The following is a 13711-nucleotide window of genomic DNA, read 5'->3' on the forward strand; positions in this document are numbered from 1 at the left end:
TCTTAATTTATGCACTCAATACGAGGAAGTACATTGTGGCAACCTTCAGTGAGGGACTAATGGCTGACATTTTTATGAGGGTAGATTTTCCTGTTCCTGCACCTGAGTATATGGGACCACCTGGGCACAGGGCTTAGAGGAAAATCAGCTGAGAGGATCGTATGCCCGTAAGGCAACTCCTCCAATTTTCCATCCATTTAAATTAATAGATGGAAAATCAGGCAGGCCCCTTTACGAGGTGCAGGAATGGAAATAATCTATCCATTACGTTTATTCTTGGAGTGTATGGCAGAAATGTATGTGCCTTTATCGTCATCATGCAATTTCTCTCTTCCTGTATTGAAGGCACTGGATCAGGATGGGTTAATGATTCCTCGAGCTCTGGGCTCCCTCTGGTATCCCACCCAAGAGGCCATTCTTCGTGTGTGATCCGAGACAGTGAGTGTTGGAATGCTATTTGACAATGGGAGGATCGTATGCCCGTAAGCTGAGGGCTTGCTCCCTACCTGGCATCCATATGCAAACTACAGGGGTTACTGGAAAGGGTGCAGGAATTGAACCCTGGTTAATTATTCCCTCCCTGGCCACAGCATGCTGAAGCCAATTGTAGCATTCCTACTGCCACATGGTGAAGATCCGCAAATTTCAGTACAGCTAGGGAATAAAATCTACCGTTATCTGATCTATATGCTCAATTCCACTCAATTCAGGGTTCTGGAACACTAGTTCAGTAACATAAGTACTGCAGTACCATATCCTCTTAAAGCCTTGCTTTAACTGTATGATTTTATCCAGGATGATCCAGCTAAATGGGGAACTCAAGATGTTGGGGATCATGGATGTGAATCTGCATCCCACCAGTGGTATACCAACACAATGTACCATTTGCCAACTGGGTTTAACTTTATAAACATCTAAAATATGTTCCTGTTTTTATTCCATAATGCAAAACATGAGCCAATTATGATTGTTACTAGTAGTTACTCATTGACAAAGTATATTACTTTACATATTGAGCAGATTCACCTCTTACATTTCACTATATACTTGCATTGGGTTGTGCAATGTTGTTTTTGTTGTGTTGTCTTGTGCTGTATCAGATGGGGCTGTTTTGGTTGTTTAATGTTGGGTTGGATGCTGTTTTTAGATCATTTCCAATCAATACATTAATATAATGCTTTAGAATTACATTTGAAATAATCAGTTTCTCAAGATCTTGAATACCAGTGGCAAAGCAAATTCCATTGTGCAGTAGATAAAAATGAATGATTTGATTGGCAGAACAACACTTTTGAAAAAATAATAAAAATCTGTGTCCTTAGAATGACCACTGTCTACTAATGCAGTTAGTGAATTTTCTGTCATGTTTGATGCTGGAACTAGGGACTTTTAACTGATGAAAGCACTTAGCTATGCCTCCTGCTTTAATCTGCTCTCTGTCCCCTATTCCAGCACAAAACTATGTTGGAAAGTTCATTACCGTCATTAGTAGATAATGACTGTTTTATGGATGTGAGCTTTTGTAATGCATTAGAGCCCACTGTTTTTGGTTTTTGAATCACAAACCAAATTGGTGGGAAAAGTAATTATTTAAGCTGTCCGAAACAACAGTTGTTGATGTATGAACATAATGTTTGAGGAGGTCACTAAAATTCACTGACTTGATTGGCCACTGATTGCATATCAATCCCTACCACAATCTATGAATGTTGCTTACATTTTGATCGCAATATTGGTTTAAAGAACACTCCCCATCCTCCACCCTAACTACCTACTAATAGCCAGATTGTGTAATTATTACTCTGGAACAGGCGAGTAAATATTGTTAAGGTGCTCACCTATCACATTTTTCTTTATTCAACTTTCGGTCTCCTCACTCAGCATATAATCTGCACTGTTATAATGATAAATTGCATAGCATATTGCTGAAACTGGACAAAATGCACCTGCACTTCAAGGAAATTGCTAAATTGTAGTATTCGCCAATTATTTGATGATCAACTATGTCTGCAAACATTATAGTAGTATACATTTTAAATTAGCATAGAAGTTTTTTTAGATATTAAGCAATATTTGTTTTACTGCATTCAAATGCAATTTCCATTCAACCATTGCAGAAAAATAAACTGGCACTAAAGTTTAAATCTTAACACAATTTTTGGTGAATTGATGTGTATGTCATCATAAGCATTTCATCTTGTTTTAGTTCTTTCTAGTTTGATAAGGCTAGATATAAAAATATATTACCATATATAGAATAAAATATCCATGAGCGATTACAAAACAATCTCACTCGTAAATTCATTTGGCATCATAAAGCTTCAGATCAATATTTGAATGAATTATAAGCACCACCACACCTTGATAAGATTAATTATGTATTTAAATGTATTTTTAAATGTTAGATTTTGTGGGAGCAGTTTGACTTGGTTTATGGTTTATACTTAATCCAGCAAGAGTGTTGTGGCAGACATCATGGAACAGGATAATCTATGTAGTTGAGACCTGATGACATCCTGATTGAGGGATTAATCAGTGTAAGTTTAAAAAGTGATCACGGAAAGTTGATTATCGTGAAGCAACAGATATCTGAAGTGATTGCAAGGTACAAATACCCTGTCAAATTCCTACATAAACATCCCTCGCAAAAGATTACTGATGTGCTTATATTCACATTCTGCAGCATTTACATCAACTCTATCGTTTTGTGGAATAAATCCAACATGGATGTTAAAATGCAACATGCAAAACGCATCCAAAAGAACTGCACCATTTTTCCCAAAGATTTTTTTTAGACTTTTCACATCCCAGAGCTACATTTTGGAGAAAAATAGAGGGAAAGTAGTCCGCCGTATTTGCTGCAACTACCAGAACTGAAAAGCGTGCTTCAAGCCATATGTTTTCAAGGTATACATTACCTTCTGGTCAATAACTTTGAGTTTAATTGCCAATACCAAAAGTAATTAGAAACGGTGAAGCATAGTTTAACCGCCCGAAAAAGGTTTTGCATTTTGCAACATTCTTCACATACCTTTCCTTTTATTTCTGGACCTTGCTTTCCATTCATCTGCTGCAGGCACATACCAAAGACCGGGCTAAAAGATATAAAAAAAAGTATTCCAAACGCTGTAACTTAATTCAATCTACTTTCATTTTAAGAATTATCATGCCACAAAGTATTCAAACCCATGCTGTCCATTGAAAATTAAATAGGTGAAAGCATCTTTTTGTGTTGTTGCTAAAGGCTATGCAAAACGTTTGCACGGTTCTCTTAACAACCGCGAAAATTCAGAAGTCTTTCTGCCTTTTTGTTGCAACACATTCATTTCACAAATCAAGTGAATATGACTGAATGCCCATCACCATAGGTTTATTACCCATTCTAACCAGCACAATAGGGCCATATTCACACAGGATTTTTTTTTAAACTGAAGTTTTGTACAATTTTGGACCCTGAAGAATGGTTTCAGGAGGTCAGATATGCTCAGAAACCCAGGGATAGAACAGAAACCGATACATCAGGACGGGAATTTATCAACGACAGATTTTCATGGAGACAAAATAAAACAAAACGGCTACCAAAAATACTCAGATTGTGTTTTTTACATTTATGTAACTAGTTGTTTTAACCACTAAATATTTAAAACGAATCCCGCCCTTCTGTTTTAAATCCTAACTGAAGAAAGGATTTTAACTAAGACACACTAAATAATTAAATGTGACCAATTTAAAGTAGCTTTATCATCTAAGATTATTTAGAGTCCAAGTGGGTTGAAGAATCTTTCACTTTTATTAGACAACTGTTTAAATGTAGTCACAAAGTGTGTTTATGTATTAGGCACAAGCTTTAACCTTTACTTTGTGTTCTTTGTCTACTGTAGATTTAGTCTGCAATCTATTGGTTTATTCTTACTGGTAACTTTCTCTCCTACATCAAATGCATTCTGTTTTCGCTAAATCGGTAAAAGGTTGGAAAAACAGAGCCCCCCCCCCCCCCAGTTACAACTCAACAAAGACTGCATTTCCTTGTTTTTTTTTAACAATTATTCTAATTGGACGTTGTATTCGTTTTTTTTTAATTCATATCTGAAAACTTCTACATTAAATTTCCAAACACAGAGATAGGAAGTTCACACGTTTTCTGTTTCGAAATACTCAGTCGATTTGTGATCACGTTTCTGTCGCTACTCACTTTTTTGTTGCTTATTCGTGTCTTAAACAATCCATCAGACAACAGCTGGGTTACCGTGTGGTCTTTGCTTATCATTGTCTACTTGTTTTTGTCTCTTTTTAACTAGCTTTTCATTCCTTTTTACTTCATGTTTACCATTTATTCAATTTGAGTCAACTCCAGCAGCACAAGTGTTTTTGAAGAGCTGCAATTCAAAGCGTCCCGTGTAACCTTTCAAAGTCATTTAAGCTTCCCTTAATTTTTCTGTCACCTAAATAAGCCATCAAGGCTTTTAAAAGCTCATGATCCTTGATTGAAATTGGTGTGGGTCCATGCTTGTTTTTTGTGTCATGATACTGCTACCAACTTTCACAGAGACAACTTGGGACAAAAAGAACTACTGTTTAACAAGATAATTCTTGCCTCCCCTTTTACTTCTGTCTTTTACTTCCTTTCCTATTGTCCAGGCCGGCCTTTCTTTTGGGGCTTTTATCAACTTGATTCTTTTCTCACCCTCCTTTTTTTGCTCAAAATCCATTCTAAAGCAGGCCATGCTTTTGTGATTGTCAGAAAATGTCTGGAGTGTCATCCCTCCAAAAGGAGCGAGGAAAAGGGGGGATTCTGGACCGCAATGTTGCCCATGCATGCAGAACATCCCAATCTGTTTTTGTGCATTCAGTTGGTAAGGTTCAGCAGGGATCTTCCACTTGGTCTAGTTCAGGACAATGGGAGGCTGGCCAGCTGCACAGGCACCACAAAGGGTTTAGACTTCTGTGAACCGTGTTTACTTAGGGCTCTCTTTCTGACCTGCAAGTAACACTTGTTTCTTATACATACACTTATCCAACATCCTTAAAATAAGATATAGTATCCCTTGTCGGCCGACCTAATCTGTACTGGAGATATACCACAAACTAACTCTACCACGGCACATCTGCTGAAAATACTAGCGGTGATTAGAGATCAACATGATCCTATCTATAATCTATCAATCTATTTCTCTTATATCTATAGATAGATGCATTGAAGAAAAATGTTGTACACGTCGTGTGCACTTGCACAGTCTTTCTGGAAGTTTTCAGTAATTGTTTATTACGGTTGTGCGGTTGTAATGACCTAAACAACAATTGGAAATATTCAAAATACAATTAAGAAACTATCCAGTAAGAGTTTCAAATGCGTTAAATTGAATTTTCGAATAATTTTCAAATAGTAATCGTCTATATCTACACGAGATGTTGTTTTAAGTAGAGATACCCTAACTCCTTTTTTCGAGGGGTTCGTCTTTGCTTAGAAACGAGTTTTTATTCCATTAAAAATAGACTGAGGGAAGGATACTATTGATTGTGTGTTTGTTGTTGACCCTGCTGCAATTTTACTGCGAGCATTTTTCATCGTTTTCCTTGAATTTTATGAAAATGATCAACTTTTGATTTGGGCAAACTTTCTCTATCATGTAGAAGATACCACACAGAATGCTGCCCCTTTCGGTATCTCTCCACGCTCTTTGGACCTTCCTGCGAGAGCTGGTTGTATTGTTTCCCAATTTTTACTAAGATCAGGTTCAAAAGTGTTATATTGTCGGTATTATCTTTCTTTCTGTTGTTGAAAAACTGAACTTGGCCGAAAAATAATCACCTAGATTTGTTTTGTTTTATAGTTATTAATAGTAGAAAACGTTTTATATACCATATAAAATAAATCCAGATTGTACCAGATGTCAAAAGAATCCACTCCCTTGATTACAGTTTTCCAAATATGCCAACACGCGCAGACTCAAACTCAATAAAGAATAATGCTTTTGTGTCAATAGTATAACTTTTAAAAATGAAAACACTTTTAATGGTCACTGGGGAAAGGTTTCAGTTAGGAATGCAATACATAATAATGCATGCTAAATATAGATCCCACGAGTTGCACGAACAAGTATAGATCCTGTATATTCCCGAGTTTTTACAATTGATAGGGATAAGAATGTTACTTACTCTTTTTTAAATTACAGTCCAGTTATATTGTTAAATTTAACTGCAGTGGTGTCTGGGGAATGTGTCGTTTTGTTTTGTTTTTCTCTTTTTCATTAATATGCATTTGCAGAACAAAGTGGTAATAATGTACGGGCTCTAACAGTGTTATTTGAATGTCATGCATGCACATTGGCCGGACTGATGCGATGCTTATGCCTTCATCAGCACCTGCTGAAGTGTTGGTTTTGACTGATTTGGGGCGGGAGGGGCGGGGGGTGAAGTTTCGACAGCATTTCCCTTGAAATTGGGATTCAGACTTGAAATGAAGCCAAGCACTTTGGAGTCCACCTCGTACATCTTTGATTCAGAGCTGCATCTAACTCCCAGGAGCGTTCGCTTTGATCTCTTTGATTTTTCACCAGATCTGTTATGGAGTAAATTCCTAGGTTTTCCATAGAAACATCTTCTTTCCTTTCGCGATATTGATGTTTTCTTCTTCCTAGGGGTTATGATATGGTGAATCAGATTTAGAAAAGCATGGACAATGCCGGTATTCATAGTCTGCTTTTTTTTGTAACCCTCGAAATGAATCAAAATACTGTTTATTCTGTTGCTCTTTACTCTAGTCAGTTCAGCTGCCTTTCAACATTTAAACTCTTTGTAACACCAGCAGGTTGCGTTGCCATGACAATCTACTGTATGGTAAGCCCGAAAGACAATGACTTTCAAGAGCTTGAAAAGTGAGTTTTCGCTTGCCATGCAGCCACTTCCGATGGAGGAAGCATTCTCTCGCAGTTTCTCTGGGGGATCGTCAGCTTGTCATTCTAACAATGTACATCTTCGGGTCGCCAACTTTTTTTCCCCCTTACTTTTGATCTGTGAAGCTAAAAAGGGGAAAGCAGTCAATGAAAAATAACCAAAGCGCTAACGAGCCTCCCCTCCCTCCCCTTCCCTTTCTCCTCAACAAATATTTTATGCCACAGAATCTGTGAAGCACCTTCAGTCAAATAACTTCTGAAAAGTTCGTCTCAGTATAATTATCTTTGTTCTGTCTGGAGGTGGCGAGAGATTTGAGTATATTTATTGCGTTCATTTATTTGAAACTAAATCATACAACCCTGCGTGATGATAATGTGAACTCAATATATATTTAGCTGGTGCTAAATGTATTTGGTCAGTTATAAGCATAAAACAAGTGTCTGCTTTTAGAGGCACGTTTCCCAGCTAGTAACTCCTCCCAAATGGACACCATCAAAGTCCAAAGCCCCTTCCTGAAGTACAATACTTGAGTTAGATGTTGTTATTTCATCCCCCGCTTTAACTAAGCACTAAGGATGCCAAAATAAATATGACTGGTCGTTTTATCGCCTTCGGTGCACTTCTAAACTTGACTTCTGATGCAACCCGCCATGGAACTCTCCCAAATGCGTCTATTTTTTAAAAAGCAGAGAACTCATGTTTCGTCTGTAGCACACTGTTTGCTTCATCGATTAACAGGATCTTAGCATTGTTTATTGCCCGAGGTCAGAAAATACAAAATAAAAAAAGAGGGAGGGGGGCGTGGCGGGGGAGAAAGTTGGCTAAGTCTTAGCAGTTCCTTGAGGCGTTTAGTGTGCTTTTTTTCCCCCTGTTGCTGGGCTCCCCGGTGATAGGGCGCAGCCTCCGGATCCACAGTAAAAAGCAATCGGCTCTGTGTGCACATGTGCTACCTGGCATGCTTCAATGGCGTCTAGAGCTCGGTACAAAATGAAAAGAACCCTTTCATGTAACGGAATCTAATAAATCTTAACATTTCCTCACTCACTTTTTGGAGATAAGTCAGCCCCACCCCCACGGCCTTTTTTTAAAAAGAGGTCACCACAGACACGCATCGTGTTAGAATGTCTTTTTAAAAGTTCCAATCAATTATTGAAGTCAATTCAATCTTGATCCAAATCACTTGAAGTTTTGTTGGCGACTGACTTTATCGGGGTCAAGTGTGTCAGTGATTTTTAAAGCGAATATTAATCTTTTCAGGACTGTGTGAATGCGCGATAAATGGAGCCATGATTCATGCGTCCTATACATAACTTAGCCGCTTTGTGCTCTGTAATGTTTTCTGTGTGTGTGTGTATACATAAGAGAAAGTGTGGCAAATTGTTTCACTAAAATAAAACCTATTTAGGCTTTGAAGAGTTAATGCATTAGGGAAATATATGATTTTCACTTGAAGTGAATACACACAGCATCGAGGTTTTCGTTAGAAAATATTTGGCTTTGGTGAAAATAAGCCACAGAGATGCAGCATTTAAAAATCTGCTTATTTTTCTAACTAAATTAAGTCTGTCGGTTTCACTAGTCATATTAATACTAGTGATATTTATACAGGTGATATTTATGACGCGCACTGTGGCTCTGATGTTTTGCCATACATGGGAGAAACTTTCTTCACTAGATATAAATATGGGAGATATATAATAAATGGCTTGATTGATTAGAGATAGAGATGGTTTATAGCCAACACGTTTCCCTGCTCATTTTATGGCAGCCATTTCTGTTAAGTGTATGGCTCTCCATCCATTATCACTATCCTCGCCACTGCTAATCTGTTAACTGCCCATCTCTCAGCTAGAGTAGAGCTAGTTATGTGTTAAGGAAGCTCATCAAGAAATCCTAGAGTGCCATTATTGTAAATATCGCCTTTTCCAGATTAATTAAGTCTCGTATTGTAGCAAATTTTCTCTTTGCTCCTGCTAAGTGTATAACCAAGTTCATAAAACAGATTGCAAAAAATCAGTTTTGCACTCAAAAGAAATGCAGTGTTGGAGTAGCAGCGAATTCTTTAACTATTTGCCGATGTGGACTTGAGCAACAGGACTTAACATGAATCTGTGAAGGGATATAGCAGATTAGACCTGAGGGTTAAATGATCAGCGTGCAGACCAGGAACGTGTTTGGGCAATGTTTACACTGATGCGGTCATATAAAACTGGTCCAGTTTACTGTAAACATTAATTGTGAAAGCCTCAGAGGTATTGTCCTCAAGCACCAACGAATTTATACCCATTTGAACTAGGAGAGCAAGACCACCGATGTGTGAAAAACGTGTGCAATTTGATTTTTTCCTACAAACTCATCTTTCATTTTCTTCATCCTTTTGTCCTCTAAGAAAGTTGTAACAATAAATGTTGGATAATGTGTCTAAAACCAAATACGATTTGTTCAGTAAAGGAAATAGCAGCTTGCCAATCGAGCCAACGACAATGTATTAATTAGTTTATTTTTTTAAAAAGCATTATTTTATTCTATTAAACATAATTCATAATTCCAGTCTCCGGCCTTAACGTGAACATTCAAATCTATCACAAATAAATTAGAATCGTTTAAGTCCGCCTCATAAATGATATTTAACCTCAATTTTCGCTGTTTACCTGGAACGTACAGAATTCTCCATTACATTGAAGTTATGCAATTAGCAAGGTCAAAAACTTAATTTCAACTTTGATAAAAGAAGCGCCGATGTTATAGATTGAAAATATAATAAAACAAGAAGATGGACAGAGTTCGTGTGAATCTCGAACCGTACATGCCCAATGTTTTGGCCAATTATCGCAAATGTTTGAGATATACTAGAAGATTATGTTCAGCGCACAAAAAATGAAAAACAACGCTATTGATCTGAGACAAGAGTTCAGTTATTAAAAATTATATGACAATGCAACTCTTGAAGTCCAGTTAATATGGCTAATGATCAAAGTTTCCTCAGAGATAGTCTCGCAAGCATATGGATTTTATATCGAGAGAGAGGAAAGAGAAGTATTGCATGATAGAAATATTTTATGGAGATTGTTTTACAATGTACAGAGAGAGAGAGGGAGAAATACAGTATAATTCAAATGTAACTTTTTTCTTTCTCTTCCATGTCTAGTCCTCACATCATTATGTGCATACATGAATACAGAAATAAATAATGAAAACATAGAGAAAGAGAAAGATGTATAGGAAGAAAGAAGAAAGAAAGGAGAAAGAGCGAAAATAGAGAAAGAAAGAAAGGAAGAAAGATATATAGCTATGAAAAGGTTTGGGGTTGTCCTTATTTAAGGAACCTGTGATGTGAGAAAGGTGAAACCAGGTGAGCCACCGTTATTTTGCAGACCAATTAAAAATCATTGAATCGGCAAGACTAATAGCAGTATTTTATCTGAAAAGCAAACACCTTCTGGGGGATAGGGCAAGTAAATATGGTATTTACCCATGTAAGCGAACCGATATTTTATTAACTATGGCTTCCTAGAAAACCTATGGCTTTCTAGAAAAGCAGATATCTTTGGAATAGCTGATGGTTCCCAATTAAAATATCTGTATAAATTAGTTAGATGTTGCAATTGATTCATTTTTATGTTGTTAAAGAAGATAAATACAAATCATTGTATTGCATCGTCTTTTATGGGGAGGGGAGTGTATATCCTTTCCCCATTGTTTTGAAGGAGATAGGAAACCAGAACCGGTTTTAACCTTTGATGCTTTTTTAAGTAGATATATTGATAAACAGTACAATCTATATGAATCTAACTTTCATACATGCATTCAGTCTCTCTCTGGCAACCTGTCCATGCATCGATTTTAATATATACTCTGCCTTTATTAACAGTTTATATGCATGTATTTACCTTTTCTCTCTGTTGTAACACTACTTATAATCATCTATGTATTTATCTATCTATCTATCTATCTATATATCTATCTATCTATCTATCTATCTATCTATCTATCTATCTATCTATCTATCTATCTATCTATCTATCTATCTATCTATCTATCTATCTATCTCTATTGTTATTTAAAACAGTTATTTGGTGTTGGGCTACAGATAACGCGGTTGTTGAAATCTCAACACCGCGCAGCATGGGGGGCCCTCCTGTCAGGACTGATAGTATTTTAGGCAAACATTTGTGCAAACAAATCAATAAACTAAGGTCAACTTCTATTCAGAACAATTGTTTGCTGGTTCAACTATCCAGTCATCTAGTTAGGGTTCAAGGACCTGGAATACTCAGTTGCGTTCACCTTATCTGAGGGCCGTGTTTGCTTGTATTTTCTTCACTAATATGGATATTTCCCCCCTGCCAAAAAAATAATAAATGTGGAATGCAGAGGGAAATTACACCACCTATGCTTCAGGACACTTTACATCGAATGGAACCTCCCTTCGCTGTTTAAACTACATCAGTCAGTGGGCTATTGGAAACATGTTGGCTTGAATCAGTTCCCATTCAGTTGTGCCAAAATGAAAAACACATTTTCAACTTTGTAAAGTGAACATTATTCTAATTAAGTAGTATATCTTGGATATATACTGCATGGTCATGAATTTGGCGGTTATAGTGGCACTTTATTTTGCTGGGTAAAATTCCCTTTATTTGCCATGCCAAAACTGAGATGAGTTAAAGGTTAATGCAGAGGTTTGCGTTTGGAGTGTTGTAAATAAAGACTTGCGTTTATATAGCGCCTTTCACGGCCACTGGACGTCTCAAAGCGCTTTACAGCCAATTAAGTACTTTTGGAATGGAGTTACTGTGGTAATGTGGGAAAAAGTATATAACCTGTATGCAGACTTCATAGAGACTCGCGGTGTTCTTTATTTCAATATCAACTCTCGGAAAATTAGAATTATTCGTTCTCATGTCTTCTATCCTGAACACATTTTTTAAGGTATCTGTACCTTGAAACGCTTCTAAACAAATGTATTGACAAATTGCAGGTACTTTCGTGAATAGATTTACTTTGAATGTGATGATGCTAATGGGAACAAATAGCGATCCATTTCCTCTCAATATTAAATTCTGGCACCCACACCAAAAGTGAGGCTGCAGTAAGTCCATGAGAGAAATTTAGTGGTGATTTTCCCTTCTCACTGGGAGTACTGATTTGAGTTAGTACTGGAGGACTTTTACAGTTAGACTATTCCGAAGTAATCGCTAATTAAGTTTGGAAAGTTTGAACGTAATATAAACGTCATAAAAGACAGTGTAACAATATTCATTGGCCATCTTTAATTGGACTCTGGTATAATTACATAGCAGTATTCAAACCAATATTTACCGAGAAAAATAACTGCACTATCTCGCTTTATAACGTTGCACGATTCAGTCGATATATTTCAAAGGAAGGGGAGCGATCTTTCTGCAAGTGTTGATTTCACAAATTAATCATTTTAGCTAGAATTCTTAATGTTAAAGTTCCTTGACTAATAAACTCGTATCCTTGTTGCTGGGTACCATTCCGCAACAGATTTGGCTGGTGTGGCGCTGTTCTGCATGCCCTCTACAATTGTGGTGCTCCGTGCTTGCTTCTGACTTTAAAATCATCAAGTGGTTGCCAGTAAATTTGAAATCGCGGCATTAAATGATTTTTGGAGAAACCGAATGAATATGTGGCTACTTAGCAACCTTTTCAAATCCTGTTTTTTTAGCTACTGCATTGCATTGCACTTCAGAGTCTGTCCAATGAACAGTCCACTATCTCCCATATTCAATGTTAAGGGGGAGGGGTTGGAAGGTTGTTTCTGATAAAGGTTGAATAGTGAGTGTAATAGCCTGATAACGCTACAGTGTTGTAGTCCATGGTCATATTTACACCATTGCAAATCTGTTTAATTGTTTATTGCCCGGCTCGGCCGGTGATGGCAGATCTTCAATCTGTCAGAACTACCCTGTTGCTGTAAACATGAAACAGTATTTATTTTTTGTCGTGCACCAGACCTTATATTAATCATCTTATGTGGTACATAGATACACTGAACGAGAGTAAGCGCCTTCAGGCATTTTAACCTATGGGCTTCTATATTAATTGTGTTTATTGGTAAAGTAATTCAAATAAATGTCCATGCTGGTTGCCTCTATTTCCCAAACATAATGTGGGATATTTACATTCTACCACAGATCGTTTTTTATCAATGCACTTTATATAATGTCGTGAGAGTTGACTGTTCTTGCCTATTCTGTGAACAGCCTTTGAATTACATTGTGTTTCATCGATGAACTGGTTTCTGGTGGTCATGTTCGATATTTACTTAAAACTATAATCATATTCACCACATACATGACTACAATTTTTTGGCAAGAGTCATGTCTATTTTTGCAATTAAAGTTAGGGTCATGATGCCAACCATCCCGGTCTCGCCGTGGGTGGTTACATCGAGTCCCTGGAGTGGAAGTGGGTGCGTGGAGCTCCAGGAAAATTGCTCCTAATTGCTTGAGTTTTTATTTGGTTTTTGCCTCTCCCAGCAGACCACATGGCTCCGGTTGGGGTGGAATATAGAATGTTGCGGTGCAAGGGGTGTCGCAGTTATGTGGGGCGGATATTATTTCAGCAACTTTAGTTATTTCGATAGGGGGGGGGAGTTTCTCTGACCTCCCTCCGCCCCCCCCCCCCTTATTATTTGTTCGGACTGTTTTACTTATCTTAATCCTGTTTCGATTGAGTGAAATGCTGAATTAGCGGTATTTTCTCTGTTTTATTTTAAAGTGAGCTATATGTGGCCATCTATTTCTGGCAAGTTGCGATTATTTTTCTGCCAAGAAATAGTTTTCAGAAA

This window comes from Pristiophorus japonicus, chromosome 6 (assembly GCF_044704955.1).
Source record: "Pristiophorus japonicus isolate sPriJap1 chromosome 6, sPriJap1.hap1, whole genome shotgun sequence".
Taxonomy (NCBI): Eukaryota; Metazoa; Chordata; class Chondrichthyes; family Pristiophoridae; genus Pristiophorus; species Pristiophorus japonicus.